This window comes from Alligator mississippiensis, chromosome 1, assembly GCF_030867095.1.
Source record: "Alligator mississippiensis isolate rAllMis1 chromosome 1, rAllMis1, whole genome shotgun sequence".
NCBI lineage: Eukaryota > Metazoa > Chordata > Crocodylia > Alligatoridae > Alligator > Alligator mississippiensis.
This window is the reverse complement of record NC_081824.1, coordinates 201,284,720-201,310,460: the sequence shown is the minus strand read 5'-3', so window position 1 is coordinate 201,310,460 and position 25,741 is coordinate 201,284,720. Positions and strand designations below refer to the sequence as shown.

Sequence of the window (25,741 nt, the reverse complement as noted above, 5' to 3'; positions counted from 1 at the left end):
TTTGTATAAGTGTTCAAAAGACAGTTGCAAAAGTGACTGGGAGCATGAAAAGATTCTCAGGTAGACGGACAATAAGGAGGACAGTGAAAGAAAGACTTTCAGCTTAAGTGGACTGTAGAGTGCAAGAATAAGACATGAAGAAGGAGATATAGGTGAATTAGATATGCCAAAACACAGCTATTCTATTTAACTCATCAAATGCACTGGACAAATTATGGGTAGCTAAATACTGATCAAGTACAAGTGAAAAAATAAAATAGGAATATAAATATCTAGAAATACTGTTTACGATAATTTTTTTAAACAGCAGCTAAGGCATATTGCCTTTCCTCTCACTAACGCTGAGCTTTTTCATGTCTGCTATAATAATTATTTCCAGATGTTAACATTTTTGCCCATTCTTCTGTCCCCAGCTACTGCCCTCCCATGCATTTTTTTCTGTCTGTACCTGAAATTACAGATTTTGCTACAGATTTTTTGTTCTTAAAATATTTTTCTAAAAATAGAACCAGAACATATTTATTTAACTGCTTGAAAATTAGCTTGTCTTCTGTAGTTGCCAAATATTTAGCTTCACTCAGTAAATATGATGAAAAACATTTCTGCACATGGATCTCTCTCATCTGTATTTATATCATTCACATGCCTGTCAACAAGCTGTGGATTTCATTCTTTATTACTTTTCCAGACATATACTGAAAAAAATGTAAGAAAACAACCCCCCCCCAATAAAATATTCAAATATGCATGCATTCATTTGACCTGCCTTGCTAGCTCTCACTGAGCTCTAGATCTGACTACAGGAGAAGAAAAAAAGTACATAAAGTGTGTTTTAAAATTTGGTTTAATAATGTCATAATAATAAAGGGAAACTCACACTGCAATTTGTTGTGGGTTGGCATTACAATGCTTGCATTTGCTGCTTTACAAAAAAAGTATTTATACCATTACATTGCTTTCTATCATTGTAATTTGTTCTCTGCTGCCTTCACATATGCAGAACTCAAATTTTGCTTAGGAAAAAAACTTGACACGAAATGCTTTAGCACAGTCCATTTGGGGAACTTAAAAAACTTTTCCTTTGAAATAGCAGTGAAACAGAGCTTTAAATAGACCTGTTTTCACTCATAAAGAATTATCATGGGACCTATGTAAATTTAACTCACAAAGTTTAAGTAACAGAAAAACAGTACAAAATGTCATTAATCTATATTACCACATTTACTCCGAGGCTCATAACACTTAAATCACAAGGATGTGTGATATTTCAGTCACAAATGTGACAGGAAATGCCACGTCTAATATTAAAATGATAAAAAACCTACTTTGTTCACATGATAAAGATCTATCTTAAACACAGTAATACAAGTGCATTTAGAGGTTGAAACTTATTTTTCGCTCCCCATGCTTTGCCAAAGTAAACCCTTTGTCTCATCTAACTCAGACCTTTAGCGTTTTCCAGATAATTGTTATGATTTCATTGCTTGGGTTAAGCAGAAAGGGGGCAAGATAACTGACACCCCAAATAGCATGATGTCCTTCTTAGAGGGAGCTCTCTATGCACAGTGATGCAGTTGCCTTTTCAGTAAGTAGGAAAGTAAATGAGGACTTTGCAGGACAGAAAAAGGAAAGTCAAGCCTAGGCTCTACCTCAGTTAATACCTTTTTGAGCACACAGTGGAAGAACTGCTATAATTCTAACAACAACTATTTCTAGAAGAGACTCTAGAGCCAAACTTCGATTTCAGATCCACATATCACCCGATTTCTGGGTCCTCAATTTCTAGGTTCAGGTCTCATGTCTGATTCTTTCAGTGACTTCATTCTCAAACCCAGTTTTCAAGTTTTAGTTGTGTCACAACCCAAAGTTGTGATTTGTTGTTTGTGAATGCTTCGGCAATGCTAAATTATGTTCCCGCCTAAATTACAGTTTCTTTGTATGGTGGAGTTCTCTGCTGTGGAGGGGAGCTCCGGGTGCAAAAGGCTTTCCCGCCATTTTGTAGCTTCTTTGCAGGGTGCATTTCTTTGCTGCATACTAGTGATGCACGTTGCAAAGGAGTTCCCGCCATTTGTACTTAGATTCGCGCCACGTTATTGGCCAGGTTCTAAATGTAGGCACATGTGGCGGCTAGCTATTGGCTTGCTAGCCGTACAAAAGGCTTGGGTAGTTTCCGCCCAAGTCGGAGAGAGAGGAAAACTGGAGGACTTTACTAACCCCAGGAGGAGGAGACTTTGCGCTGTGTGAAGATCTCTAAGCGATGTGGACCCTTGCGGACCCAACGCGCCTCTCTTAAGCAGGCAATAGAGGCTTAATAACCGAACCCACGGAGCTTTAACAACTCCGGAGGGGGGAACAAAAGAACGAACCGCTTCTAGCCTCTCCCCGTCGCCAAGCGCAATCCTAGACGTATCCCTTTCCTGTAGACCTAATTTTCAAACCCACGGAGTCTTAACAACTCCAGGGGACCAGGGAACTGAACCCAATTTTCAAACCCACGGAGCTTAAACAACTCTGGGGCCTGGGAACCGGACGGCCCACGGAGCTTCGACAACTCTGTGGGAAAGAATTGCCGAACCCGTGGAGCCTAAACAACTCTGTGGGAAAGAACTTGTCGTAATCCTCCAACGAGGATTTAAGCGGAGCTGCACCTGGAAAGCTGTCCAGCCTACACCACTACCATCTTAGGGTGTAAGTAAATAATCTTTTAATCAACCACTACGTGTTTGTGACTAATTCTAGCTCGCCACCGGTTTTCTCCGACCCCGCGTGCCCGGGCTGCTGGCCACAGCCCACATGCGCAAAGACGGGCCACGGATCACCCCCCCCCCCCCCGATTCACACTTGGCGGCGGGATCGGGGCCCGGCCCGCACAAGTTGCATCATAAAAATGTGTCCCAATGAAGGTTATTATATATTATCATCTTCTTGGGTGAAGAATCTTTCATATATAATGTACGTATTCCTTCCCACACTACAAAAATAATGATGCTGGGGACCTGATTGGAAGTCACACTGTGCTTAACAAATGCTTTATTTCAGGACTCCAAATACAATTTTGGAATATGCGCTAAATCTAGCTCTTGAATTTGAGTCATCACTCAAACCAATATAATTTAGATTCTGTGATGATACAGAAACCCTAAAATAGGAAGACAAAGAAACAGGTGATTCTCCTCTAATTACATCCAACAGCTGGCACATGCCAACTCCTTGAGAACTGTTGGGAGCTACCAGTATGGACCATAAGGTACTGCTGACTCACAAGTGTATACTACTACTAGCTACTGACTTTTCATTCCATCCAGGAAGAGCACACACCAACTGCTGAAACTTCCTTAGCCTGATGAAGGTTTTTGAACTCGAAAGCTTGCTTAATAACTATTCTCCAACTATTTGGGTTAGTCTAATAAAAGATATCAAATTCACCCAAGGAACCTTGTCTGCCTATGTCCTTAGACCAACACGGCTACAACCTACACCCCTACTACTACTCAAGTTGCTCATCTTTTTTTCTGCCAGACAGTCTCATATTTTGACAACTGTTTCATAGATTTCATAGACATTAGGGCTGGAAGGGACCTCGGAAGATCATCGAGTCCAGCCCCCCGCCCAAAGGGCAGGACGTCAGCTGGGGTCATAGGATCCCAGCAAGATAAGCATCCAGTTTCATCTTGAAGGTGTTCAATGAAGGCGCTTGAACAACCTCCGGCGGCAGGCTGTTCCAGACCTTGGGGGCTCGGACAGTAAAGAAATTCTTCCTTATGTCCAGCCTGAAACGATCTTGTAGTAGTTTGTGACCATTCGTCCTCGTCATCCCTTGGGGCGCTCTGGTGAACAAACGTTCCCCCAGATACTGGTGGTCACCCCTGATAAACTTGTAGGTGGCCATCAGATCACCCCTGAGCCTGCGCTTTTCCAGGCTAAAGAGCCCCAGGGCTCTCAGCCTGTCATCGTAGGGTCTGCTTCCCTGACCTCTGATCATGCGCGTGGCTCTTCTCTGGACTCTCTCAAGCTTCTCCACATCCTTTTTGAATTGTGGAGCCCAAAACTGGACGCAGTACTCCAGCTGCGGCCTCACTAAGGCCGAGTACAGGGGGAGAATGACGTCCCGGGATTTGCTTGAGAAGCATCTATGGATGCAAGCCAGCGTTTTGGTCGCTTTACTAGCCGCAGCATCGCATTGCAGGCTCATGTTCATCTTGTGGTCAATGATGACCCCCAAGTCTCTTTCTTCCATAGTGCTAACCAACATAACACTGCCGAGCCTATAAGGATGCTGCGGGTTTTTTTTCCCAAGGTGGAGAACCTTGCATTTATCGGCGTTGAACACCATCAGATTCTCATCCGCCCACTTGCTGAGCCTGTCCAGGTCAGCCTGGATCATCCGCCTGTCTTCTGGTGTGGATGCTTTGCCCCAAAGTTTGGTGTCATCGGCGAACTTGGCCAGCCCGCTTCTGACTCCAGTGTCCACATCATTAATGAAGATGTTGAACAGTATGGGTCCAAGGACAGAGCCCTGGGGGACCCCACTGGTCACAGGACACCACGATGAGTGACTTCCATCAATTACTACCCTCTGGGTCCGACCCCGGAGCCAATTTTCCAGCCAGTGGATCGTGGGGGACCCAAGGCGACAATTGGCCAGTTTCTCCAAGAGACGATCATGGGACACCAGATCGAAGGCTTTTTTGAAGTCAAGATATATGACATCAATCTCATCTCCCTTGTCCAGGTGATAGGTCACCTGGTCGTAGAAGGAAATGAGATTGGTCAAGCAAGACCTACCCGCAACAAACCCGTGCTGGCTATCCCTTAAGATGTTGGCGTCGGCCAGTCCATTAAGGATGGCCTCCTTAATAAACTTTTCTAAGATCTTCCCCGGGATAGAAGTCAGGCTGATGGGCCTATAGTTAGCCGGATCCACTTTCCTCCCTTTCTTGAAGATAGGCACCACGTTGGCCTTCTTCCAGTCTTCGGGCACTACACCAGAGCACCAAGAGTTTTCAAAAATCCGCGCTAGAGGCTGGGCTATGATGCTCGCCAGCTCCTTGAGTACCCTGGGGTGAAGATTGTCAGGGCCGGCTGACTTGAAGGTATCCAGCTTCTCAAGATGTTCCTTCACAAAGTCAGCATTAATGGAGGGCAGGGGATCACCCTCACCCGGACTTCCCGGCCCTGTAGCGGGCACGGGCGTCCCATGGGGCTGATGAAAGACCGACGCAAAGTACCTATTTAATAGGTTGGCTTTTTCCTGGGCGTCAGTTGCCCCATCTGGTTCAGCAGGGGTCCAACGTTGCCCCTGCTTTTCCTCCGGCTCCCCACATATCTGAAAAAGGACTTTTTATTGTCCTTGATGCTCAAAGCTAGCTGGAGTTCAGTTGCAGCCTTGGCTTTCCTGGTCTGCTCCCTACAGGACCGGACCAGTGCAGAATAATCCTCCTTGGAGGTGACTCCCATCCTCCATCCTTTGTAGGCCTTTCTTTTTAGCCTCAGGAGGTCTGCTAGGTCCCTGGAGAGCCAGGGGGGCTGCTGTGCCCTCTTGCTGCCTTTCCTCCGAGATGGAATAGACTTAGTTTGTGCATTGAGGATCGCTCCCTTGAGGAGCAACCACTCTTCTTGAACTCCCCTCTCCCTGTGGTCACAGTCCCTTAGGGCCTCACTGACAAGCCTCCTGAGCTTGTCAAAGTCGGCTTTCCTGAAGTCAAGGACTTGCGTGTTGCTGACTGACTTGCCAGCTTTTCGGCGGATGGTGAAGGTGATCAGCTCGTGGTCGCTGTCACCCAGCTTCCCATCGATCACTAGGTCGTCGACTAGGTCCTCCCCAGTAGCCAGCACCAGGTCGAGCAGCGCTTTGCCTCTTGTTGGCCCATAGACTTCTTGAGTCAGGTAGAGGTCATCCATGCACGAGAGGAAGCTCTGCGACCGCTCAGATTTTGCTGAGCGATCCTCCCACGAGATGTCTGGGTAATTGAAGTCACCCATGACAACCATGGTCCTGGAGCAAGCTGCCTCAGCCAGTTCCTGGGCAAACTCCTGGTCTAGCTCAGGACTTTGGGTGGGAGGTCTGTAATAGACTCCCACCATTGTGTCCCCTGTGCCGTGTTCCCCATGGATTTTAACCCAGAGGGTCTCCAGCCGTCCACTCTGGTCGCCAATATCGGCTTGCAGGGACGCGTAGCTTTCCTTAACATAGAGAGCTACACCCCCGCCCCTTTTCTCTACACGATCCCTCCTGTACAGGGTATAGCCATCTATCCCCGTGGTCCAGTCATGGGTGGAGTCCCACCAGGTCTCCGTGATCCCTATGACATCGTAATTGCTTGCACTGAGCAGGAGGATGAGCTCCTCCTGCTTATTCCCCAAGCTCCTGGCATTTGTGTACAGGCAGGCAAGTGCCCCCTGGGGGCTCCTTCCTTGCCCACAGCTTTTACCAGGGCTGGGGCTGGGGTGGGCTCTCTTGAGTGCCGTGATCCGCTGGCTTTGCAAGGATTGTTCAGCGGGCCAGCAGTGGCGGTAGTCCCCCCGTCCCCCAGCGGGCTTAGTTTAAAGCCCGGTGGAGCAGGTCAGCCAGTCTGGCTGAGAAGAGCCTCCTCCCTAGGGGAGAGAGGTGGAGACCATCTCTTCCCAGCAGCTCGCTGCCTCTCTCGCCAAAGAGCGGGCTGTGGTCATGAAAGCCAAAGCCTTCCTGACGACACCAGCGCAGCAGTCTTTGGTTGACCACATAGATCCTCCTGTCCCTTCTCAGCCCATAGCCTGAGACTGGGAGGATCGACGAGAACACCACCTGTGCCCCCAGACCCTTAAGCCCCGCTCCCAAATCCCTGTAGTGCCTCATGACCTGGCTGGGAGTGCTCCGAGCCGTGTCATTGGTGCCCACATGAATAAGGAGCATGGGATAGTGGTCTGTGGGTTTGAGGAGCTTGGGGATCCTCTCTGCAATGTCCTGGATACGGGCCCCTGGGAAGCAGCAGACTTGCCAGGCTAAGGGGTCAGGGTGGCAGATTGGCCCCTCCGTCCCCCTCAGGAGGGAGTCTCCCACAACAAACACCTTACGTTTTGTCTTGGGGAGAGCAGGGGCGGGAGTTGCAGTTAGGCCCATGTTGCCTGTGGGGGCCGGCAACTCAGCAGGCTCTGCTGGGGCAGCAAGAGGTGCATACCTGTTGCTCAGTTCTGGCGGGGGAGGGGCCTTGGTGCGGCGGGCCTTAGGGCCCTTGACCACCTTGGTCCATGCCCCTGGCTGGACACAGCAGGAGGGCCCAGAGTCCTCCTCTGGCCTGGAGGGAGACTGTGATCTACTCTCTGCCTCCCGGGGGAGAAGGGCCTGGCAGTAGGAGTCTATCTCCTGCTCGCAGTCCCTGATGGCACGCAGTCTGTGGACTGTGGCTTGGAGCTCCTCCAGCTGGCGTGCCAGAGACCCCAAAAGGGAACAGACCCCGCAAGGGGAGGTCGCCATGCTCCCAGGCCCCAGAGCCTGAAACTGTTACTCTTCCAGAGGAAACTATGAACAGAGAGGTGAAAGGTTCCATATTGCCACCAATGTCATTGAACATGCACATAAAGCTGCAGAGGGATTGCAGTAATTTAGGCTGCAGAAGTGCTGATGAGTAGACAACACTTTTTTTTTTCATCTGATTCCCATTCAGCTCCCTTTGTGCCATTTTCAAATTATGCAATGCCTTCCTAAAGTCAAATGGGAGAGAGACCATGCTTGTGGAAACTCAAGATAAGACAATAATAATACCAGTATGATACCTAAGGTCAAATGAGAGGGAGATCAGGCTGGTGGAAACTCAAGCCAAGATACTAATAATATCAGTATAATGGATAGAAAAGATCTCAGGGACATAAATCTAGCAATGCCTATTCCCATCCTTAAGGGGATTTTCCATTGTTTGCAAAATCACTTCAAAATATGAAAATGTTCTTGGGCTCAACTTCTAAAATCCTCCATGCCCTGAAAGGTGTTTTTACCCCTTTCTACCAAATCCAAACCTTGAAATACTAATTCATGGCTTTGTTACCTTGGAAAGAATTTACACTCAGGTCTTTCTCTATGCAAATTCGTTTTGTGTGAATTCGCTTATATGCGATCTATACCAGAAACTATATCTATCTATATATAGATAGATGTGTGCTTCTTCGTATAAGATCAAATTTTTCTTGCACAAAGCGAGTTTCTGGTATAGATCTATACCAGAAACTTTATCTATCTATATAGATAGATCTATACCACAAACTCACTTTGTGCAAGAAAAATTCAATCTTATACGAAGAAGCACACAACGCGGCTATGCATGTAATAATGGATTCACTTTATTTTTTGGAATGCAACCCTTGCATAAGGAGAGACCCGAGTGTATATCAAAGCACCATGTATGTGGTTAAAACTAGTGCAGAGAGCAGCGGCTTGCCTGTTTGGCAATGCTAGCTGACAGGAAGATGTTCTAATAGTTTTTTTCAGAATTCTTCAAAACTGTATTAACTTCCTACTGCCTCCAAGGTATAATTAAAGGTACCAACTTTAGCCTTTTAAAATAATACCTATCATGGTCCTAGCTACCTGAGAAACTCACACTCACTCGAAATCCACTGCAGTGGTTGATTTTTGCTGACATGCCAAAACCCAAGATTTAAATACTGAAGGTTGGCTGTAGGTTATCTCCTGCTGCACAACTGAATCCCTACAAGTGCAGAAGAGCTGAACTTTACTGTCCTGTAAAGTTCAATAAGCAGACACATGGGCTGCTTGCAGATATGGAGGAAAAAACAGTGCTTTACTTTAAACTTGGCCTGCTCTCTTTCTGAGCCCAACACATGCCCAAAACAGGCAGCACGTTAGTTGCATCCAGCTTTCCCAGCGTCTGTACAGATCAAGAGCTTTCGTGGGGCTTTTTTGGTGCCTTAATCTAACAGCCAATTCAATCACCTATTAGATAAAAGCACCAAAAGCCCTGCTGAACCACCTGATCTATACAGAGGCTACAGAGCCAGGTCAAAATAACATGCTGCTGCTTCCAGTAAAGCAGTTTGGTTTTTTTTCCATGTCTGTCAGCACCCCTAGTTTTTCCACAGTATTTTTTTAGTAGAAAAGAGTGATTAAAGGGAAATCAGTTTGTGAAAGCATGGAAGTATGACAAGGTGTGTTTATTAATGTGTTTGTATGCCTCATGGTCTATTGAAAGGCACATTTTACAAAATCTGTATATAAATGCATATCTATTCATTACACATATGCACTATACCAGCTGATACTGCATGCTTGCAGTTTCAGATGCTTGCATCTATATAACTCACATTATTTCAAGATGAGATGGGGAAATTTGGAAAAAAATGTACATTTTCTTTTTGGATGTATAAAATATGCATCCCTGGAATATTGTACACATAAAGAGAATAATTATTGAAACGTTTCTCCTTCAAAATAAGTTTAACTGTTCTCATCAGCTCTTCCATGTACAGACAGTGAACTGATAGCTTCAAATTTCTGGTGTTCCTTACTAGGGAATTTTTGCTTTAATGATCTGTAAGATGCTAACAGGTTGCAGCAAAATCTCTTTTTTCCCAATTTTCAGTCTCAAACTCTTTACTTTACATTACCCTATATTAAAAGTACTTAATAATCCAGGACCCCATCAAGTTCCTCTGTATCTATTCTATCTATTCCTTGTAACTGCAAGTACTTCCCATTTGGAATCATGTGCATGTCTGCCCAATTGGTGGCATATAAATGGCTTTCTGAGGCCAAGATAAAGGAAAATAAAACATGGCTCCAGCCTCCATTTTTGCATGTGTAAGTGCATTCGATCTTCAGATTTGGCTACCCACGCCTAAAGTTTTGACTATGCAAGCTCAAATCAGAAACTGTGACATCTAAGTGACCTACACGGCAAACAGTATCTTGCCTGGGCTACTGTTTGGGGTACATGACCTGAGCACTAACTTAGGAGGGGTCACAGAATGGTGCCCTCACCCTGAGTTCACATCCCAGAAGCAGCCCCAGAGCGTTGCTGTTGCAGTAATAGATGGGGTCCTGGACTCTGCACTGCTGCTGTAGAAGCAACAACTGGACATATAGATCATGCCAAAGCAGCAGCCAGGGACTGTTTCTAAGTCCCTGGTGTAGGTAAGACTCCCCACCAACCCATGCTCTCAGCACCCTCTCCCTTCCAGTGCTCAACCCCCACTCTCTCCCACAGGGTTTGCCCAGGGCACACACCCTCCTTGATATGCCTCTGCTCACAAATATAAATAATAAATAACTGTGGGTTGTTTGACAAGATATTTTCACCCACTGAAACAAACAAAACACCATTCTGTTTCCCTGCTGCCTGATATGAAGCCATTACAACCATACCATGCCTACATTTAAAAAAAAAAAAATCAGCGCACACACTCTAAATGGGATTTTAAATGTAAAACTCCAGCATATTGTCTATGGTGTGGTAAAAGCTGTCCTATAACAACACCATATGACTTGTTATAGTTCATTGTACAAATATGTAGACAATTCTTAAAACATTTTGCCATAAACTGTAATAGTTTCAAAGAAAAGTGCAAGTTGTCCTTTAAGTTAAGTATTACAGAACATATGGTATATAAAATACCCTAATGTTTGCAAGCTATTGTACTATGTAGACACTATATAGCAGATTTAGACTGGAACTCCCCCTTAACTGGATTTTTCCACAAAACAATTTTCAAGCTGTATTCTTGTTATCACCATTTTGTTTACTAATTAATAATGTAGAGAGATGACAGCGTGTCTCTACATAAAATGCTGTTCGATGTATGTGGACTTTTTCCCAAATTTATTCATAAAGAGAAATAAGACTGAATTATTCCTTGCTTGAAACTACATGAAGCTGCACTCATATTTAATTCTGCTTGCTCTGGAAACAAACGGAAATTCCTTGATAGAAACTTAAACACTGCGTATAAGCAAAAGGCAAAATCATCCAGAAAAAAAAGAAGAGCTTCTATTCTAGACATATATTTTGGGTATTTAGAGATTATGTCCCCTACTATATTATTTATTTTAGGGGTTTTTTTATGCAATTAGTGCAGCATCAGAAAAGATACACAGGCCACGTACAAGCATTAGGGGCATCTTTACACGTGCTCTGAGGTGAGGGCGGGGAGCACCTTAACTAGAGTGGCTCTTATGAGCCACTCTAATTAAAACACCTGCAGCATCTCATATATTCAGTGTCCCATGCTTCAAAATGGTGGTGGGGCACTTTAAATAAAGCTTGTTCAACGAGCTTTAGTTAAAGCACCCCTGCTACCATTTTGAAGCATGGGAACACTGAATACACATGACACCGAGGCAGCTGGAGTGTGCTAATTAGAACGCATTGGAGCAGGCACCAGGCCTGTGTTTAGCTACCTGAGGTTTCTACCCTGAGAACTGCTGCTTTTCTGGCAGAATTTACCAGTGTACATGCATGCATACCATTTCTCCCAAAGAAAATGTGACCCATCCAGGAGAAAAATTGTCCAGGTTCACACCTAGAAGATCTCCCCTGTGAGAGCTTTTCTCACTAGAATGAACACCTTTAGGCTTGTTTCCTCTGTGATCAGAAAGAGTCAAGAAGCAGCTTCCCCTGTGTCTTCCCCTGCTTAAGGAGACTTCAGTCTGAGGACAGTGAAGGGGCATTTCCTTGTAGCTCAACTCTTGATTGTAACAACCCACAAGCTGGAACACGAGTCACGGTGGGGATGACTTGGAAGTTGACACCAGGAAGCTCCATGTGCTTGGAGAGTTTCACAACAGCTCCGAGCACATGCTGCACCACATGGTTGCAAGAAGCATCACTGAACACACAGCTTGTGTAATAAAGATACAAGTTCCTGCAATCTGAATGGAGTCCCTTTATTATTGCACAGATCTCTGTACATGAAATCCTAATCACAGAAGGGTTGCCACACCCTCCCCACCAAGCCTTCCTGAGACCAGGGGATCCCAACCTGCAAAAGGCAGGGGAGCATTGCCCCACAGCTTCTACCTGTCCTGGAGACCTGCCTCCCCCCACCCCCAATGTCCAGCAAACTGGTTCTGTGGGCCTGATCTGGCATGTGCTGCTGACCTAGCTGCATGGGAATGGTCTGATCAGGAACTGATCCAGATACATAGGAATGGTCCATCTGGCCCATGTAGCAGCACTGGGCCCCCACTCAATCCAACCTCACAGAAACAGGGGCCAGTCCCTCTGCAGAGGGCCAGCACAGCTGGATCTGATCCAGCCACATGGGGACTTGGAAATTTCATAGCAGAATAGCAGTGGCAATGTTAGTTGCCAGCATTCCCCCCACTGCCAAATTTCCAGACCTATTGGGAGATCTATGGGCTGGATTACATGACTCTGTGGGACTCTGACCCACAGGCCCAAAAATGTTTATTTGTCTTGGAAGATGATATTAGGTAACACCTATTAGAAGGACCAGCAGCACGGCTGCTTTGTTCACAAAAAAAATCACCTCCTTGATTCTTTAACAGGTGTTTCCACAGGAAAGGGACTAAGGAAAAGGCTTTCTGCATGAGAAATCCCTTTGAATTCCTCCCTAGGGAAGTCTATTAGCACTGTGGGATGTAACTGTACCCAGCTGGACATTCTTCAAAGTTTATCCTTCCTTCTTAGGAAGAAGAAGAGAGTTGGAAAGCATTTTCAATTAACATGGCATAATATATTATGAGGAGGAAAAGGATTATGACTGAGTGGGTAGACAACAGTAGCATAATGAAAGTATATTTTACACACTAGAAGGAGCATCCAGAGTTCATTTAAGTTGTCTGTAGGGTAAACTTAATGTGCCTAGAAGTAGCAGCCTCAAACAGGCTGCATTGCTCCAGACTGCAGCAGTTCTCAATGTGGTGTCCACGGACACCATGGTGCCTCCCCAAGATTTATTCAGGTGCCCACACACATTTTCACAATCAGTAAAAATCATTATTCCAACAACAAATGCTGTCACTGCCGACTGAACTCAGGCTGTATGCAACGGCCTCCGAAGTGAGTCAGACAGACTGACACAGACACAGAGTGGCGCTTACGACTCCCTCCTCAAATGAAACTATGCGCATGTGCATATCCAGGATTCTAAATTCTAACCTTTAATATTCATATAGGTTCCTGCTGCTTTTTCTTTTAAATTTGAAGGTGCCCTTGGGCACATAAATGTTGGGAACCCTTGCTCCAGAGGGTTGCCCCCAAAACCAGAAACAGCATAACTGCCTCTAGGCAGTGCTTGGGAGTAGGCTCATGAGCACATGAGCGGAGAGACAATGCCAATTAGCCCACTCAAAGATGTGCACACACATACCCACAGCTGTAGTGCTTCTGGTTTAGGAAAACGCACAACTGGAGCAGCACAGCTTGCCTAAAGTTACTGTCAGCAGGGACAGGAAGTTTACCACGTAGACACAGTCTCAGAAATATAAATAAATAAGTACTATGCTGCGTATTGTGGGAACTCTGGCCCAAGGAAGACTTTGTAGCAGACTTCTCCAAGGTTTCAGCTAAAACCCAGAAAGTTATAAACAATTCTGATTTTTACATAAGATAAAAAGGACATCATAATTTCTCAAGAGTTACTGGAAGCGGGGGTGTTAGGTCTGCCAGATTCACCCACTGTAAAACTATTCTCATTCTGGCAGCTGCTGAAGTGGGTCCTGCCTGCATGCCCGAAAGAAATATCTTGTTTCTTAGTTTACGGTAGAAGAGGTTAAAATACTGCCCTTTCATTTATATTAAAGTTCACTATATTCAAAACAATTGCCACGTTGATAGAATAACCACAGGAGCAAATGTTCTGGGAAAAACATTTTGCACTTAGAGTCCAATCTATTGCATCTGCCATAATACTGTAGTTAAATCTGAAGTAATTTCAAAATCGGCCTCAAAAAAAAAAGTGCAGCAGATTCAACTACAAAAACAGATCTATTATCGGAGACATTTCATCAGTAATAAATAAAAAGGAAGTTTGGAGAATCGCAGTATGAAATATGGACCAATATGATCTCCTTTAAGTGCCATGTTCTATGAACAGTGAGATAGTTTAATAAATTGATGCTGGGGCACAGACTGGAACATGACAGACCTTGTCTTGAAAGATTTTTGGCAGCGTTTATCATCTGAGATACAATTTAAAGGAGGGGGATTATAAGGAAAATATTAGATAAATCCATCTTTTGGCACCATGTTCTGGGGTATTAAACCAAAAATGTAGCTTCACTGTTGGAATTCATTGAATGAGGGCACACAATACATTAACTCTGGTATAATTTACATCAGTATTATACATCTTTGGACTGGAGTTTCAGAACCCTTAGAGGCAAAGGAGGTGGAATGTATCCATGGCATTGCCTCGCTCACTGGCAAAATGCTGATCTTCAGAAAAGAGGTTTATGGACCAGAGCCAAATCTTACTGAAGTAAATAGGAGTCTTTCTATTGACTTGGATATGAATGGGATTAGAACTTAACTAACCAGCCCCCGCAGAATGGTTGTCCACATCAAATTGCACCTCTTTGATGGAGAAACTCTCTTTTTCTAAAAGGAACAGAAACATGTTTGATCAAATCTGGTGCCATTATGTTAACCGAGACAATTACGTAAGTGTTTTCATTATTTTCCCTCTTTATATTCCACCAAGCAGTGTCTTTGAAGACTCGCTGTTTTCCTTCTTGATAGTATGTGGTGAGACAGGATATGTAAACTGTATTTAATTTACCCCACCATATCTACGTATGTTTCTTTTATTGATGTAATAAATAAAAAAAGGAAAGACCGAACAGATGGGTGTAAGTGAAAAGCCTCAATTAAAACATAGTTGGGGAAAAGTGTGCACACAGTAATATTGAAGTTGCTATTTTCCCCCTAATTGAAAAGGAATTTCTGAGTGTTCTTTAAAGGTGGTTGCACTCTGCAGCTTTCATTCAGTTTAGTTATTCAGTCCTACTTTAAGTCTTTTGAAACACACTACTCCTTAGCATTCCCATAGTTACTACATAACTTGAGGTCTGTAGATAGATTTCAGAGAGGCAATAGGTAGCCAAAGAGAAAGTTTTGTGATTTACCACAAACACTGGACGGCTTTAAGAAACCGAAGAACCACACGGTGCTTTGGTCTAAGAGAAAGAGAGGGGAAAAGAGCTATTTTTATGCAAAATATTGTTCTTTGCAGGCCTCTAAGTTGCAGTAATGCTACTGAACCTAATGAAAATAATTATAAACTTAGTTTAGAAAACAAGTTACCACTAAAACTGTGCTATTTCTCCATACAAGACTCTACTTTTGTTAATGTGAAAAAGGACACTGACAAATAGTTCAATGCCCCAAATTAGTTGCTTTTCTTTTCAGCAAGTTGGAGACAGCTATGTACTATCAAATGGAAGAAATATAATTTTTTTATTTCTTCTTTTTTTATTAATTTCCACAAAGACCTTCTTCTTAGAATTGCTGAATGAGAGGCCCCAAACACTTCAGCCCTTGTGTTGTACATGGGAACAGAACTGGCCAAAAAACAGAACAGGCCTTTCAGACAGAATTTGTACTGTTTTAAAAAACCTTTAATCTAATCTGTTATTAATAAAAAAAAGATGAGGAAACCAAATGTCACTGTTAAGGCCATGAGTACACTGCCTCAAACCACGACAAGGAGAACCGCAAGAAAAAAAAAAACACCCTGCGTGCACACTCTTGCTAGTGCAAAAAACATAACATAGTTGCTGTTTGGCGAGTACCCAGAGCAAACCCAACACTGTTCTCAGTTTCAGGCGTGTATGTCCATGCCTGCTCAATACCACTCTGACAGCAGCTACGCTATGCTTTTTTCCTTACTTGGCAAGCATGGAGCAGAAGTGACTGAGTGGGGTGTGTTTTCATGTCTGTGCTGTCTAGTAATGTTCCTTTGGTAATGTAACATGTTCAAGTTTTCTTCTTGAGCTATGAAATCATTTCTGAACCATCATCCACACTATACCACATTTTACCAGCCAAGCAGAAAATGTAAGTGCCTGTATACTTCTCCTCACCAATAAACTTCCGTATTTAACCTAGGGAAAAAGACTGCCCCAGCCCTGGTAAAATCTGTGGGCAAGGAAGGAGCCCCCAGGGGGCACTTGCCTGCCTGTACACAAATGCCAGGAGCTTGGGGAATAAGCAGGAGGAGCTCATCCTCCTGCTCAGTGCAAGCAATTACGATGTCATAGGGATCACGGAGACCTGGTGGGACTCCACCCATGACTGGACCACGGGGATAGATGGCTATACCCTGTACAGGAGGGATCGTGTAGAGAAAAGGGGCGGGGGTGTAGCTCTCTATGTTAAGGAAAGCTACGCGTCCCTGCAAGCCGATATTGGCGACCAGAGTGGACGGCTGGAGACCCTCTGGGTTAAAATCCATGGGGAACACGGCACAGGGGACACAATGGTGGGAGTCTATTACAGACCTCCCACCCAAAGTCCTGAGCTAGACCAGGAGTTTGCCCAGGAACTGGCTGAGGCAGCTTGCTCCAGGACCATGGTTGTCATGGGTGACTTCAATTACCCAGACATCTCGTGGGAGGATCGCTCAGCAAAATCTGAGCGGTCGCAGAGCTTCCTCTCGTGCATGGATGACCTCTACCTGACTCAAGAAGTCTATGGGCCAACAAGAGGCAAAGCGCTGCTCGACCTGGTGCTGGCTACTGGGGAGGACCTAGTCGACGACCTAGTGATCGATGGGAAGCTGGGTGACAGCGACCACGAGCTGATCACCTTCACCATCCGCCGAAAAGCTGGCAAGTCAGTCAGCAACACGCAAGTCCTTGACTTCAGGAAAGCCGACTTTGACAAGCTCAGGAGGCTTGTCAGTGAGGCCCTAAGGGACTGTGACCACAGGGAGAGGGGAGTTCAAGAAGAGTGGTTGCTCCTCAAGGGAGCGATCCTCAATGCACAAACTAAGTCTATTCCATCTCGGAGGAAAGGCAGCAAGAGGGCACAGCAGCCCCCCTGGCTCTCCAGGGACCTAGCAGACCTCCTGAGGCTAAAAAGAAAGGCCTACAAAGGATGGAGGATGGGAGTCACCTCCAAGGAGGATTATTCTGCACTGGTCCGGTCCTGTAGGGAGCAGACCAGGAAAGCCAAGGCTGCAACTGAACTCCAGCTAGCTTTGAGCATCAAGGACAATAAAAAGTCCTTTTTCAGATATGTGGGGAGCCGGAGGAAAAGCAGGGGCAACGTTGGACCCCTGCTGAACCAGATGGGGCAACTGACGCCCAGGAAAAAGCCAACCTATTAAATAGGTACTTTGCGTCGGTCTTTCATCAGCCCCATGGGACGCCCGTGCCCGCTACAGGGCCGGGAAGTCCGGGTGAGGGTGATCCCCTGCCCTCCATTAATGCTGACTTTGTGAAGGAACATCTTGAGAAGCTGGATACCTTCAAGTCAGCCGGCCCTGACAATCTTCACCCCAGGGTACTCAAGGAGCTGGCGAGCATCATAGCCCAGCCTCTAGCGCGGATTTTTGAAAACTCTTGGTGCTCTGGTGTAGTGCCCGAAGACTGGAAGAAGGCCAACGTGGTGCCTATCTTCAAGAAAGGGAGGAAAGTGGATCCGGCTAACTATAGGCCCATCAGCCTGACTTCTATCCCGGGGAAGATCTTAGAAAAGTTTATTAAGGAGGCCATCCTTAATGGACTGGCCGACGCCAACATCGTAAGGGATAGCCAGCACGGGTTTGTTGCGGGTAGGTCTTGCTTGACCAATCACATTTCCTTCTACGACCAGGTGACCTATCACCTGGACAAGGGAGATGAGATTGATGTCATATATCTTGACTTCAAAAAAGCCTTCGATCTGGTGTCCCATGATCGTCTCTTGGAGAAACTGGCCAATTGTCGCCTTGGGTCCCCCACGATCCACTGGCTGGAAAATTGGCTCCGGGGTCGGACCCAGAGGGTAGTAATTGATGGAAGTCACTCATCGTGGTGTCCTGTGACCAGTGGGGTCCCCCAGGGCTCTGTCCTTGGACCCATACTGTTCAACATCTTCATTAATGATGTGGACACTGGAGTCAGAAGCGGGCTGGCCAAGTTCGCCGATGACACCAAACTTTGGGGCAAAGCATCCACACCAGAAGACAGGCGGATGATCCAGGCTGACCTGGACAGGCTCAGCAAGTGGGCGGATGAGAATCTGATGGTGTTCAACGCCGATAAATGCAAGGTTCTCCACCTTGGGAAAAAAAACCCGCAGCATCCTTATAGGCTCGGCAGTGTTATGTTGGTTAGCACTATGGAAGAAAGAGACTTGGGGGTCATCATTGACCACAAGATGAACATGAGCCTGCAATGCGATGCTGCGGCTAGTAAAGCAACCAAAACGCTGGCTTGCATCCATAGATGCTTCTCAAGCAAATCCCGAGACGTCATTCTCCCCCTGTACTCGGCCTTAGTGAGGCTGCAGCTGGAGTACTGCGTCCAGTTTTGGGCTCCACAATTCAAAAAGGATGTGGAGAAGCTTGAGAGAGTCCAGAGAAGAGCCACGCGCATGATCAGAGGTCAGGGAAGCAGACCCTACGATGACAGGCTGAGAGCCCTGGGGCTCTTTAGCCTGGAAAAGCGCAGGCTCAGGGGTGATCTGATGGCCACCTACAAGTTTATCAGGGGTGACCACCAGTATCTGGGGGAACGTTTGTTCACCAGAGCGCCCCAAGGGATGACGAGGACGAATGGTCACAAACTACTACAAGATCGTTTCAGGCTGGACATAAGGAAGAATTTCTTTACTGTCCGAGCCCCCAAGGTCTGGAACAGCCTGCCACCGGAGGTTGTTCAAGCGCCTTCATTGAACACCTTCAAGATGAAACTGGATGCTTATCTTGCTGGGATCCTATGACCCCAGCTGACGTCCTGCCCTTTGGGCGGGGGGCTGGACTCGATGATCTTCCGAGGTCCCTTCCAGCCCTAATGTCTATGAAATCTATGAAATCTATGAAACCATAATTTGGGTTCAAGTACAGCCCAGGGCAAGCAGCTCCTGTAGCTGCAGCCCCAGCCAAGGGGAGACCATGGTATGTGTGGGGGGGAAAAAGGGTGCAAGCGCAGGGGAGGCTGCATGGTGTGAGCAGGAGGAAATGTGGGGAAGATGGTGCACTGTAGGAGGAGTGTGAGGAAGACCACGCAGCAGCAGAGAAGCTGCTACGACTCCAGCTCCAGCCCTGACTTGAGACCTGGACTGGAGCTGTCACCGCCACTGCTGCCTGGCCAGAGCCCTGGGGGACAGGTATCAGGGGGCAAATGGCAGAGGAAACAGGGTCAGGCACAGGGAAGGCAGGAAAGGCTGCAGGGAGAGCACATAGCTGAGACTGCACTGGGGAGGGGGTCATGCAGCTAAGGGGGTAGGCACTGAGAGAGTAGGGACGGGGAGGCAGGTGCCAGCAAGCGCAGTCAACAAGAGGAACAAGTTACATGGGGGCAGGTGCAGGGCAGAAGGGACAGACTGCCTGCCTGCCCTCCTGCTGTTGCTTTTCCTACTACTTGACCCCCCCCCCCCCCCCGGGTCACTGATTTCTTCACCAGAGCAGTGGGAAGGGGGGTGTATTTAATACAACCCCCTCCCCCCCCAGTAATTAGATTATACATGCAGGAAACTATAAATTTGTTATAATTTTCCACGATAGAATCTAATTCATGTGGGGTTGTCTTAAATTCAAAGTCATCTTGGATTTGGATATATACGGTACTTAACATTCGCAGAGAGATTTCAAAATGAAAAGCACTACATAAGGGCTAGAGTTAATATTTTAACAGAGCAATGTTCTAAGCTGCATGGGAACTCCTTGGGTCCCTTCCCTAAAACCTGTGCAGTTATAATGAGCACTAATTGGATTAAAGGTGATGCGTGTAATTAAATCTTTACATGTTGAATTGGGTAGATGTACAGTAGTATTTCTACACTGTTACTGACAATGGTCTCTTCAGTCAGACCAAAGTTTCAGTGAACGCCCTCTCAAAAACTTCCAAAACTGGTCTCCCAAGGACATCTAAACAAAAGTTGAGCTGGGGTGCAGGTGTGTGTGTGTATCTGTCAAATACTTGTTTGCTACATTCATGGACTTTGCTGAAAAAAGAGAAATTAGGGAAACTGGTATTTATACATACATACCAAGAAAACCTGAAAAGAAGAAATGAAGGGACCAGTTGGGTTGTTATTGTGTTTCTAAGTGACTTAAAATTCTTCAATGGCAGAAACTAACATGAAAAAATTCTTGCCTGGAACAATGAATAAATCCAATTTCTCAAATATATAAACCAATAAGTCATTCACTGTAGAACAGCTCTGTTCAATTTACTTAATTAAATATTAGGATCAATATTGATGCCTGGGCATTTAAAGTGTCTAAATATGAATCCAGAGGCCTAGGGCTGGGCAGCCAAATCTGAAAAATAAGTCCATTAAGGCTGTAACAACTCAAGAATTATGTCTTTAATTTCTGTAACTGAGTGGGGAGAAAAAAAACATACGTGCGCATTAAGTAAAGACATAATAGATGCCTTAACTTGGAATTTCCTGATGGTTTGATTTACACTCCTAGTATTGCTTAAGTTTAACCTCTGGCTTTGCTGTATGATGGCCAAACTATTTTAATACTCAACCACAGCTATTTATACAGTATAATACTAAGCATGCCTTTCCATCCAAGATATTCAAAGAGGTAGCTGATTTTATACTTTGGAAAATAAAGACCGCAACAGAGGTTTGCTGTACATGGACTCTTAATGCTGCAGACAATCCAAATAGTCTCCTTATCCATGAACACATTATTTTTCTTATATTTCAATAAACATTTTCAGAGGGGCTAAAAGAAAAGTGAATAGAGCTGCTGGTTGGAGCAAAGGAGCAGGGTCTCAGAAGCCTTTAACCCTAATGCTGCGTGGCGAGTCAGCCACCATCAGTCAATCAACTAAGCCAGTCAATCAACTAACTTTTTAGATTCAAGGCACTCCTCAGAAAATGCCCGCTCTTCATTGTCATTTGTTTTTCACTACAGAAAAATAACAGAGCAATTCTTCTGCTGAAGAGAACTCAGATCAAAATATTTTTGATGCTATGGATTCCCTTTTGAAATCTCCGACAATCTTGCAAGCCATGTTTGCACGTTAACACTGCTAACATTGTGTGGCACCCTGCACCCTGGTTGAGAATCACTGAACTATGGCTCAATTCTACCCCCGACTTAAGTCACTGGGATCATCTAAATGCTCCTCACCTCTGAAAACACAGCCACTCCTTTAGATGTCTATATATGGAATTAGAAACTTAATTTTAAGCAGTCATTTAGAGAGATTCCTAGCCAGTATATTTTTCCAGTGGTTTAGGACATTTATCCTATTTGCCACAAATATCAGAACTCTAGTATATCCCCTACATAAGCACTCTTTTTAAAGGGGCATGTAAATTTAAAAACGGTTCTGGGAATATTCATTTAAAACCAAGAAGGGAAAGTAGTTACACTCTTTTCCAGCTGCAGCCCACTTGACAAACATTTTTCAAGCTTATGCACTCCTTGTTGATGCTATGCATATATAAATTCCCCCTGCAGGAGTCAGACGTACAGGATAGACGGGTGTCTTATTTTTCACAAATGCTGTAGTCAGTTTTGCCATACATACTGCTGCAAGCTTTGAAAACATTGCACATGCATAAAAGCAGCTTAATATCACCATTGACACTAATATAAAATATGAGGTGGTCATTCAGGCTATTTCCACTCCTGTCCAAGTCATAGTGCCCCCTCCCAACTTTGGCTACACAAAGAGTAAAAAATTCTGTGGGCCTGATCCAGCAAGATGCTCTCATTGCTCGATTGACTTCCACAGGAATTCAAAGTGCTTGGCATCACAGGCTAGTCAGGCCTTTTTTCTTTTCTTTTCTGTAGTCAAAGCAGCAGAACCAGACCATAACAATTCTGTTTCTAAATCAGTAACACCACCACATGCTTCTTGGCTTAATCATGTATTTCAGCCCGGCACTTTTGGCTCTGTTTTGGCCAGCAGGAAAATGCAATTTATCGTGGAAAACGCGAACAATTTTAATCATACTCGGTGGCACAAACACTGCTACCCTAAACCTCTTCTCTTTTGAAGTGAGCTGAAGTCAGATGTTTGGTAGATACGGAGCAAGCATGTAAGAAACCGAGAAATCTGATCTTTCGTTCTCAAAGCACGTTAGAGGGATGTCTCGGCTCCGGCACTGTTTGCTTTCATAACATTCTTTGCAGAGCAGGACAGCCTTCCTGAATGCAGGAGACCAGATTCCCTGCTGGTGCAACAGCCCTGACCTCCGCAGTGGAACGATACTGCCAGAGAACTTGGCACCGGGTTTTTTAATTTGCAGCCAGGCAGGAGCTGGTCTCTCAGCTAAACCTCAGGACTTGTTTGCTTCCCACAAGCTTGGCATTGTTGTGCAGAGAGAGGTTAGCCTGAAATCAGGCAGGGGGAAGGGCAGGGCAGCACCTTAGAGCAGCGGTTCTCAACCTTTTTAGTCTCAAGGCCGCCCCTGGGTACACTAGAGGCACCCCTCAGAAGGTGCCAGCTCTTTGTTTTCACTCATTCGTTGACTGTAGACAGATAGTAGAGCAATTCTAACGTTGCAGACAGCCCACAACATGTCAGAAGACTTTGTGACACTATGGGTTCCTAGTTGAAATCTTTGAGTGTATCGAGTGAGTCGCGTTTGCGCACCTCACAGTGCTACCATTGTGCGGTGCTCCACGGCACCCTGGAGGGGGGTCTCAAGGCCCTGCAGGGCACTGTGGCGCCTCGCCCAGACTGGGAGGCCCAATTTGACACTGGGGTCTTCTAAACACTCCCCACCTCTAACAACAAGGTCTACCCTGGGAATCACCTGGGCCCGCCTCGACCACAGGGCGCCCCACAGGCACCCTGGAAAGGATTTCAAGGCAGCCCGGGCTGTCGGGGCAGCGGGGGCACCCCGGCTGACAAGCACAGACCGAAAGGGTCACTTCGACACCCAGCAGCAGCCGCTGGGGTCTTGCAAAATGCTCCCGCCTCTGAAAACAAGGGCTATGCCAGGAATCGCCCTGGCCTGCCTTACGCGGCACACGGGAAGGATGTGGCCCCTGCTCTGAGCAGTGGGGTGGCCCAGGTGACCTCCTGAGGGCCCTGCCAGCCCTCACTTTCGAGAATGCTATCTATGACTTCCACCTCTCGGCACCGCAGGCTGCAGCCAGCCCCGGCTCAGCTCCTGGCCCAGCGGGACCCCGGGGGCTCCCTAAAGGCTCCCGCCCGCTCGGCGGCGCCGGCACCCGGGCCGCATCCCCGCGCCCCTCCGCGGCCGGGCAGCCGGGGCCGCTTACCCGGGCATCAGCTGGCGGGACAGCGCCTGCGGCTGCGGCTGGACGCGGGCGGAAAGAGGAGACGCGAGCCCCCTCCCCCGGGCCGGGCCGGGGCCAGGGGAGGTGGCTGTGCGGGCCCGCCCCCAGCGCCGGGACTGCCCCGCCCGCCGCCACCGGCCTCCTGCCGCCGAGCCGGCGGCACTGCCTCCCGCCCGGCCACCTCGCTGCGCCGCGGGGGGGGCACACTTCGCTCCTTCTCGTACTTCTTTTTATACACACATACACGTGTACATGTACATGCACACACACGTCTATATATATATACACGCAGATATACACACATAAATAAGTGGAGGATGCTATATATATAAAAGAAAAACCTAAATTATATATATATACACACACACACATATATACACAAAAATACAGTATATATACCTTTATTTATACACACACATACACACATAAATAAAAGAGCTAAGTTTTTCACATTCCCAAAGCGTAGACTTTCAAAGCAATGCCAAAAACCACGAGAGATGGCAATACTGAAAATGCCCACTCTTTGTTTTCACTTCTTTTTTTATTAGTTTTAATATTTATTTCATATGCCAGGTCAAATCAGGCAAATCGGTTCCAAATCATATTGACTGAGCAGAACTCAGTCACTCCAAAAACCATCTCAGTTGAGCAGGCAGTACTCAAGTCGTTCTGAACACCACGTATGGTGCTACAATTGGCGAGCATCCTCCATCCCAAGGACTTCAGGTTTTCCCAAATCCATTGGCAGGCATCCTGTGTGCAGGCCCAAGCACAAAGGTCTTGGGATTCAGATGCCCCCACTTGATCTTAGCCCGCAACAGGCCAAGCCTACTTGGTCACGGTATCGTTTCCAAAGAGCCGGGGTTCTCTCGCTGGGACCAAAGAGGGAGCTGGGGGCACTGGGGAATGCCCCTTGCTCCTCAGGGCTCTGGTGGCCTTGGGGAGCTGCTGCGGCTTGATGCCCACTCTGGCCTGGCGCTGGTTGGGAGTGTGAGAGGGCAGGATGCACAGGGCCAGCTCTCTTGCTGGGCCAGCAATGGAGTGGAGATCAGGTTGGACACGCTTTCGAAGGCAGGACCTTCTCCCTCAGGTCTCTGCTCACATTTCAGAGCTGCTCAACCTTGATGCCAACACCACCATGGCGCTGAGTGGAACTGAGGAAGGTGTTGTAAGGCAGTTTCTTTTATTGACCCAACTCTGCAGTGGGTTCAGGGCTAGCCACACTTTCAAATGCCCCATGTTCTTCCACCGGCCTCTGGTCACGTTCAAAAGCTCATCTGACTTGATCCCAGCTCCATCATCATGCTCTGAAAGGATTTCATAGCACGATCTCTCTTACTGAGCCAGCAACAGAGTTGAGATGAAGTTATTCACACTTTTGAATGCAGGGCATGCTTACCTCAGGTATTTCAAAGCTCATCTGACTTGACCCCAACTCTGTTGCGATGCCCTGTGGAACTACAAAAGGCAAGGGTTGCATGCAGTCATCTCTTTTATTGGGCCAATTGAATGGCCTTCCCTTCCAGCCCCAGCAGTGCCCACAGCAACTGTTTAGATAGGAAAATGATATTGGTGGGGGGATATCTCTAGGCTGCCTTTCATGCGAGTTAGCAGCTGGAAACAAGGAGCAGCCCTTCCCCCTGGATAGTCAGCCCACCACAGCTGTGTAGACCACAGCTAGGAAGTATATTTCTGTGTCTGACTACCAAAATGCACTGAGATGGGCACAATGTGTGGAGGAAGCAGAAGGGGTCAGAGAGTTTTGTGGGTTTTTTTAGAAGTAATTTGAATGTTTTTGTGTCTGCATGTCCTGTCTGACTCAGCTGGCATGATGAGCCAGGTTGCCTAATGCCCTGCTGCATTACTATTCATTGTAATTCATTGGCTTCTTTACGATTCATTCCATCCAGGAAGAGCACACATCAACTGCAGATGCTTCCTCAGCCTGACAAAGGGTATTTATACCTGCGAGCTTGCAAAGAAGAATTTTTCCAACTATTTGAGTTGGTCTAATAAAAGATACCGGATTTACCCCAAAAACCTTGTCTGCTTCAGCAAGGCACTTCAATATCCACAAGTAACATTTGACTTAGGGTCTGGATCATATTTTAAAACAAAACAAAACAAACCCAGAGTTAAGCAGTAACCCCAGAGGAGTTCCAGTTTCCCCTCACTCACTTCTTATGAGGCCAGGGCAGGGGCATGAGATCTAACTTGATGGGCACCAGGATGGGGAAGAGTTCTTTACTCCTCGGGACACTTCTGCAGGGCCTGGGAAGGAGTTTAGGCTCTGGGAAACCTAAATTCAGTGAATCTGTTTAAAAGAGTCTTGCAGGAAAGAAACTGCTTGACAAGGGTACCC

General features: G+C 46.3%; 1 protein-coding gene across 2 annotated transcripts in view; it reads right to left on the bottom strand.

Annotated features, from left to right (window-relative positions):
- STON1 (stonin 1) overlaps positions 1-23,463 on the bottom strand; it is a 46,918-nt gene extending 23,455 nt beyond the window's left edge. Inside the window, exon 1 of one of the 2 annotated variants that reach the window (XM_014610952.3) lies at positions 23,362-23,463. The gene's annotated coding sequence lies outside the window, so the exon portion shown is untranslated. Of the gene's footprint in view, positions 1-14,486; positions 14,551-23,361 lie in introns of those variants that run through there. The other variant, XM_059719044.1, reaches the window with a different exon arrangement.
- Positions 23,464-25,741: the final 2,278 nt, after the last annotated feature.